This window comes from Parambassis ranga, chromosome 19 (genome assembly GCF_900634625.1).
Source record: "Parambassis ranga chromosome 19, fParRan2.1, whole genome shotgun sequence".
NCBI lineage: Eukaryota > Metazoa > Chordata > Actinopteri > Ambassidae > Parambassis > Parambassis ranga.
Window position 1 is genome coordinate 21,772,218 of NC_041039.1, and position 8,846 is coordinate 21,781,063.

Below are 8,846 nucleotides of genomic sequence, written 5' to 3' on the forward strand. Positions count from 1 at the left end.
ACAAATTTCGCCTTTGACATCAACACTACAAACCGTTTTAAACACAACACACTGTGGCTGAACATTTTTCAAAGGAGCACCGAGGCCCCTGATAAAAACAGTCCTTTTACTGCAGCAAATGAGAGTGTTGACCTTAAATAAATGGCAGTTTTATCTCCAAATTAAAGTGCTTTGGAGTTTTTTTGAAATTTAGATCTTAACTCTGACTGCCAAACAACTTGGATGAGCAAGCAGCACACAGAAAAACCCACTTTGAAGAGCCTAATTTCGTCTGTTAGTGCCAGAAATAAATAATAAAAAAAGAAAACATGAATGCAGTCGCACTGGCACCTGCCTTGTTAGCCACAGAGCAGGACAGGCTTAAGGCAAGAAAAAAAATATATCAGCAGGCAGATATTTAAGTTTAATTCAAGCAATGCATCTTTGTTTGTTGGATTAGATTTCAGTTTCCCTCCCTGAAGCCCAATCATCAGACAAACTGACTCCTGCCACAGGATTAGGGACTACTTATTAAGCTTCTTTACACAAAGCAGTGCCATCAAATCCATATATACATATATATGTTCCCTAATTTACTATGGTACTTTTTAATCTAAGTTTAGAGAGCCTAAAAAAACAAGCTGTGCACCCATGAAGCCATGCTGCAGTGCTATACTGAGACTTTATGTCTTTAGAAACAATGCTCCATCACAGTGCTCTATTTCTTTGGTTTGGAAAAGGTTACAATGTAAACCTCAAATGTGACTTTTCAATTCTTTGAGGACCAGAAAAGAAAATTACATTCACCTCCTTCATATGGGGGTGACAGCTGAAATCTCTGAGACAGTCATCCTAAAATACCAGCAGGTAATCTAAAGGTATTGCTAGATAAGATTGGATTTTCAGTTAAAACCTTTCATCTAAAATTTTAAAGAGCAGGTTCAGGGGGTTTACTAGAGGGATAGGAAGAGAGCAGAAAGAAATATTCAGTAAGGTGCCCTTAAACTCAAATTAACACTGATATGATCTATAATCTGTAGCCTACATTTTTAATCCACTCCAGGTAGATATTAGTGCTGTTTATCTTTAAGGATGGATGCTTTAGATACTGTAGCACTATTTGAATGCATCATATGATTCATGTGCAGCGAGGAAAGGTCAAACTTTGCATGAATAAAGGTTAAAAAAAACACACTATACAGTAGACAGCCTCCATTATTATTCTTCTCATGTCAGTGACGACCAACAGTGTACGTGCCCATCACAGGCAGCGGATGGCGGTGTTGTTTAACTAGTCCGATGGCCTGATTTACAGCGTGACTGCTGTGTGTCACAGACATACAAATGCCCCTCCAGGCAGAGGAGCAGCTTACAGAAAGAGAGAGAATATAAAAGGCACATAATCTCTGCAGAGAACGTCTTTCTCTGCATCAGATTAAGGCACTCGTTTTGTCTTTCCAGTATCAATGTTTGCAGCAAGATTTTAAATACACTTGAAATGACATTCTCTATGTAACATTTCTCACTTTAAAATAAGCCATCCTGAAAAGCAATTATATTTGTTTGGGGTTAAATTAGCTTATTCCTTAAATACAAGATCAATACCATAATACTTTAAATTGCTGTGACTACAGCGTCTGTCTGCTAAAAAGAAATAATAGGGGAAACAAAAACAAGTGATTCACAGCTGTAGCGTCATTTTCAAGGCCTTTCTGAACCCAAACAAGTTTAAGCAAGAGCAATTAACTTGTTATCTAATCCAGGAAAATCCAGGAAGGTATAAATCTGTATCTTTGTGTTTCATCTTGACCTTCACCTGAAAAAATGTTGACAGAACGATATGCTATGATTAATTTTACTTTTGCACATCCCATTAAAAATTAAACCTGCTTTGCAACTGCTCAAAAACACTTATGGATAAAGTCAAGTCAAAAATTAAAGTCAAAAATTTGAATACTACAATGCAAAAAGGAAGATCACCAGACCATTATCATTACTAGTATCATCAGTGTTGACTATCTTCTAAGATTCTGTCTATGCTGCAGTAAAACTTATAAGATTAAAACAGTAAACATACTTCCCAGTGAAATTACAAAAATAAATTAAAGCTGCAAGCAGCATTGCGGGCCCTCGCGCACCTTGCGATCCGTGGGGTCATCGCAGTCTTCTCTCCTATGCTCGCGTCTCCTATACTCTCCTGTGCTATGCTCTCCTCCTCTCATTTCCACAGATATACAACAAACACATGTTTACAACCAAACTTTCCTGCTACCAGTAGGTGGCGCTATGACCGTATCATCCTATTAGCATATATATCTGTTTAGACTCGGCTCCATGGCAGTACTGTAAGATTTTGTCCACATTGCATAAAGTATATGGGTAGTACTGCATAAAACACAGCGAGTTCCTTTGTAATGGCGAATGGTCAACTTTGAGGCCACTCCCCGCCACACGGTAATACTTTTGAAAGAGTTTTGGAATGCGTCTATTCCCTATGGTGTCCTGAGTGGACACAGTGAATTTCAGCTCAATTGCATGAAGTATGTGAGGCGTGAAAAGTTTTGAAGCAGGGTCACAAATAGGCAAAAAATGGCCACAAAAGTCAAAATGGTGGACTTCCTGTTGGGTTTGGAGGGGGGGTCCAAGAGAGTTTTTTGTGCGTCTTGGGGTGATACACATGTGTGCTAATTCTCATGATCCTGTGTCAAACTGGCCAGCGGGGCTACGCATTAGGGCAATAAATACAGTGAGTTCCTTTGTAATGGCGAATGGTCAAACTTTGAGGCCACGCCCCCGCCACACCGTCAGACTTTTGTAAGAGTTTTTGAATGCGTCTATTCCCTATGGTGTCCTGAGTGGACACAGTGAGTTTTAGCTCATTTGGAGGAAGTATGCGAGGCGTGAAAAGTTTTGTAGGAGGGTCACAAATCGCCAAAAATTAACAGAAATTTCAAAATTGCGGACTTCCTGTTGGGTTTGGAGGGGGGGTCCAAGAGACTTTTTTGTGCATCTTGGGGTGATACACATGTGTACCAATTTTCATGACCCTACTCAAAACAGGCCAGGGGGGCAGGCAGAAAAACCTATGAAAACACAACATTTTGTGTAGCCAGTAGGTGGCGCTCTGTCAAAGCCTCAATATTGTTGTATAGATGTGTTTAGGGTCAGACTCTGATCATACATGTGACATTTCGTACAGATCGGACAGAAAACGAAGAAGTTATAGAGACTTTCTGTGTCCTCAGAAATGGTCAAACTTTGAGGCCACGCCCCGGCCACACCGTCAGACTTTTGTAAGAGTTTTGGAATGCGTCTATTCCCTATGGTGTCCTGAGTGGACACGGCAAATTTCAGCTCGATCCGTTGAAGTATGCGAGGCGTGAAAAGTTTGGCAGCAGGGTCACACATCGCCAAAAATGGCCACAAACCTTCAAATGGCGGACTTCCTGTTGGGTTTGGAGGGGGGGTCCAAGAGACTTTTTTGTGCGTCTTGAGGTGATACATATGTGTGCCAATTTTCATAATCCTGTGTCAAACCGGCCAGAGGGGCTACGCGTTGGGGGCGCTATAGAGTCATTTTCCTATGTGCGTTTCAAACGTCAGCAAATTTCAAAATTTTTCGGGCGAATGAATTTTTCTAGAAAGTTTGGTGAGTTTTTGGGCATGTTAAGGCCCCCAAAAATGCGATCTAAGGGGGGGAAAGAAAAAAAAAAAAAAAAAATTAAAGCTGCAAGCAGCATTGCGGGCCCTCGCGCACCTTGCGATCCGCGGGGTCATCGCAGTCTTCTCTCCTATGCTCTCGTCTCTTATACTCTCCTGTCCTATGCTCTCCTCCTCTCATTTCCACGGATATACAACAAACACATGTTTACAACCAAACTTTCCTGCTACCAGTAGGTGGCGCTATGACCGTATCATCCCATTAGCATATATATTTGTTCAGACTCGGGTCCATAGCAGTACTGTAAGATTTTGTCCACATTGCATGAAGTATATGGGTAGTACTACATAGAATAGAGCGAGTTCCTTTGTAATGGCGAACGGTCAACTTTGAGGCCACTCCCCCGCCACACGGTAATACTTTTGAAAGAGTTTTGGAATGCATCTATTCCCTATGGTGTCCTGAGTAGACACAGTGAATTTCAGCTCAATTGCATGAAGTATGTGAGGCGTGAAAAGTTTTGAAGCAGGGTCAAAAATAGGCAAACAATTGCCACAAAAGTCAAAATGGCGGACTTCCTGTTGGGTTTGGAGGCGGGGTCCAAGAGACTTTTTTGTGCGTCTTGGGGTGATACACATGTGTGCTAATTTTCATGAACCTGTGTCAAACTGGCCAGCGGGGCTACACATTAGGGCAAAAAATACAGGGACTTCCTTTGTAATGGCGAATGGTCAACTTTGAGGCCACGCCCCCACCACACCGTAAGACTTTTGTAAGAGTTTTGGAATGCGTCTATTCCCTGTGGTGTCCTGAGTGGACACAGTGAATTTCAGCTCAATTGCATGAAGTATGTGAGGCGTGAAAAGTTTTGAAGCAGGGTCACAAATAGGCAAAAAATGGCCACAAAAGTCAAAATGGTGGACTTCCTGTTGGGTTTGGAGGGGGGGTCCAAGAGACTTTTTTGTGCGTCTTGGGGTGATACACATGTGTGCTAATTCTCATGATCCTGTGTCAAACTGGCCAGCGGGGCTACGCATTAGGGCAAAAAATACAGTGAGTTCCTTTGTAATGGCGAATGGTCAACTTTGAGGCCACGCCCCCGCCACACCGTCAGACTTTTGTAAGAGTTTTTGAATGCGTCTATTCCCTATGGTGTCCTGAGTGGACACAGTGAGTTTTAGCTCATTTGGATGAAGTATGCGAGGCGTGAAAAGTTTTGTAGGAGGGTCACAAATCGCCAAAAATTAACAGAAATTTCAAAATTGCGGACTTCCTGTTGGGTTTGGAGGGGGGGTCCAAGAGACTTTTTTGTGCATCTTGGGGTGACACACATGTGTACCAATTTTCATGATCCTACTCAAAACAGGCCAGGGGGGCAGGCAGAAAAACCTATGAAAACACAACATTTTGTGTAGCCAGTAGGTGGCGCTCTGTCAAAGCCTCAATATTGTTGTATAGATGTGTTTAGGGTCAGACTCTGATCATACATGTGACATTTCGTACAGATCGGACAGAAAACGAAGAAGTTATAGAGACTTTCTGTGTCCTCAGAAATGGTCAAACTTTGAGGCCACGCCCCGGCCACACCGTCAGACTTTTGTAAGAGTTTTGGAATGCGTCTATTCCCTATGGTGTCCTGAGTGGACACGGCGAATTTCAGCTCAATCCGTTGAAGTATGCGAGGCGTGAAAAGTTTGGCAGCAGGGTCACACATCGCCAAAAATGGCCACAAACCTTCAAATGGCGGACTTCCTGTTGGGTTTGGAGGGGGGGTCCAAGAGACTTTTTTGTGCGTCTTGAGGTGATACATATGTGTGCCAATTTTCATAATCCTGTGTCAAACCGGCCAGAGGGGCTACGCGTTGGGGGCGCTATAGAGCCATTTTTATATGTGCATTTCAAAAGTCAGCAAATTTCAAAATTTTTCGGGCGAATGAATTTTTCTACCAAGTTTGGTGAGTTTTTGGGCATGTTAAGGCCTCCAAAAATGCGATCTCGGAGGGGGAAAAAAAAAAAAAATTAAAGCTGCAAGCAGCATTGCGGGCCCTCGCGCACCTTGCGATCCGCGGGGTCATCGCAGTCTTCTCTCCTATGCTCTCGTCTCTTATACTCTCCTGTCCTATGCTCTCCTCCTCTCATTTCCACGGATATACAACAAACACATGTTTACAACCAAACTTTCCTGCTACCAGTAGGTGGCGCTATGACCGTATCATCCCATTAGCATATATATTTGTTCAGACTCGGGTCCATAGCAGTACTGTAAGATATTGTCCACATTGCATGAAGTATATGGGTAGTACTACATAGAATAGAGCGAGTACCTTTGTAATGGCGAACGGTCAACTTTGAGGCCACTCCCCCGCCACACGGTAATACTTTTGAAAGAGTTTTGGAATGCATCTATTCCCTATGGTGTCCTGAGTAGACACAGTGAATTTCAGCTCAATTGCATGAAGTATGTGAGGCGTGAAAAGTTTTGAAGCAGGGTCAAAAATAGGCAAACAATTGCCACAAAAGTCAAAATGGCGGACTTCCTGTTGGGTTTGGAGGCGGGGTCCAAGAGACTTTTTTGTGCGTCTTGGGGTGATACACATGTGTGCTAATTTTCATGAACCTGTGTCAAACTGGCCAGCGGGGCTACACATTAGGGCAAAAAATACAGGGACTTCCTTTGTAATGGCGAATGGTCAACTTTGAGGCCACGCCCCCACCACACCGTAAGACTTTTGTAAGAGTTTTGGAATGCGTCTATTCCCTGTGGTGTCCTGAGTGGACACAGTGAATTTCAGCTCAATTGCATGAAGTATGTGAGGCGTGAAAAGTTTTGAAGCAGGGTCACAAATAGGCAAAAAATGGCCACAAAAGTCAAAATGGTGGACTTCCTGTTGGGTTTGGAGGGGGGGTCCAAGAGACTTTTTTGTGCGTCTTGGGGTGATACACATGTGTGCTAATTCTCATGATCCTGTGTCAAACTGGCCAGCGGGGCTACGCATTAGGGCAATAAATACAGTGAGTTCCATTGTAATGGCGAATGGTCAACTTTGAGGCCACGCCCCCGCCACACCGTCAGACTTTTGTAAGAGTTTTTGAATGCGTCTATTCCCTATGGTGTCCTGAGTGGACACAGTGAGTTTTAGCTCATTTGGATGAAGTATGCGAGGCGTGAAAAGTTTTGCAGGAGGGTCACAAATCGCCAAAAATTAACAGAAATTTCAAAATGGCGGACTTCCTGTTGGGTTTGGAGGGGGGGTCCAAGAGACTTTTTTGTGCATCTTGGGGTGATACACATGTGTACCAATTTTCATGACCCTACTCAAAACAGGCCAGGGGGGCAGGCAGAAAAACCTATGAAAACACAACATTTTGTGTAGCCAGTAGGTGGCGCTCTGTCAAAGCCTCAATATTGTTGTATAGATGTGTTTAGGGTCAGACTCTGATCATACATGTGACATTTCGTACAGATCGGACAGAAAACGAAGAAGTTATAGAGACTTTCTGTGTCCTCAGAAATGGTCAAACTTTGAGGCCACGCCCCGGCCACACCGTCAGACTTTTGTAAGAGTTTTGGAATGCGTCTATTCCCTATGGTGTCCTGAGTGGACACGGCGAATTTCAGCTCAATCCGTTGAAGTATGCGAGGCGTGAAAAGTTTGGCAGCAGGGTCACACATCGCCAAAAATGGCCACAAACCTTCAAATGGCGGACTTCCTGTTGGGTTTGGAGGGGGGGTCCAAGAGACTTTTTTGTGCGTCTTGAGGTGATACATATGTGTGCCAATTTTCATAATCCTGTGTCAAACCGGCCAGAGGGGCTACGCGTTGGGGGCGCTATAGAGCCATTTTTATATGTGCATTTCAAAAGTCAGCAAATTTCAAAATTTTTCGGGCGAATGAATTTTTCTACCAAGTTTGGTGAGTTTTTGGGCATGTTAAGGCCTCCAAAAATGCGATCTCGGAGGGGGAAAAAAAAAAAAAAAAAAAAAAAAAAAAAAAAAAAAAAAAAAAAAAAAAAATAATAATCCTAAGGGTTTCAATAGGGCTCTTGCACCATTCGGTGCTCGGGCCCTAAAAAAATAATAATCCTAAGGGTTTCAATAGGGCTCTTGCACCATTCGGTGCTCGGGCCCTAAAAATGAAAAATAATAATCCTAAGGGTTTCAATAGGGCTCTTGCACCATTCGGTGCTCGGGCCCTAATAAGACAAGAAATAACCGCAATGATTATTTGCTGGTAAATATAGCTAAAGAGTAGCCAGAGGCAGTGCAAATTATACATGAAAACTTTTTAGTTAGCTTTAAATATCCTTGAAAACTTGAGGAGAACAGTTTGAAAAATCTCTTCTTACAACAGTGAAAAATAAGAAGGACTGTGCTGATTCATTCTGTTTCCAGGGAGTTAGTTTTTATAAGGCAGTTCTGGCTTTTCTCATCTGCAAATGTAAAGCTATGTAAAAAGAATAAATGGGAGTTGGGACTGGAGATCGTCAAGGTAAAATATTACTTTGATAAAAGTTCATCACTAGCAAAGGGAATATTAATAATTTACTTTAGCAAAAAAAACATTTTTTGATGAGGTGTGCACATGTAGGTCAAGGACCAGCAGATGGCAGTACCCTACAAAATGCATCCGGGCGAGTTGACAGGAGAACATAACAGAATGCCTTCCAAGAATAACCTTTGTCTCTTCAGCGGTCATACTTTACATCTAAATCCATGCACTTTAAATACAGACATATTATTTTCTTTCTTTCTTTGCAAATCATTTGAATCACACAGCCTAGTTGGTGTATTAAGCTTGTGCGTACTAAACTGAGTGGAAACATCAGAACAAAATCTATTTCAGATGTGTTTCAGCGGTGAGGGGAACGACAATAATATTGGTCCCTCTGCATAAACTGCACTTGGTGCTTGTCTTTTTGTAACACTGTGTAGCAAACACTGTGGCATTACTTTGAAGGATATGAAGATAAATTCAATCAAAATGTAAGCAGCAACTGTGGCATGAGACGCACTCCATGCTTTTTTCTTATTAATAAGATAAGAGTGTCTTATCTTAGTTCTCAATAACACATCAGTCCAAAGGTTGATAGGTGAATAAATTGAGGTAAATTCCCTCCTTATGTTTGTGCGTCTGTGTGTGGGTATGGTTGAGATCTCATGATGCTTATCTGTTTCCTCTGCAGCAGTGGAGATGCCAAGACACAC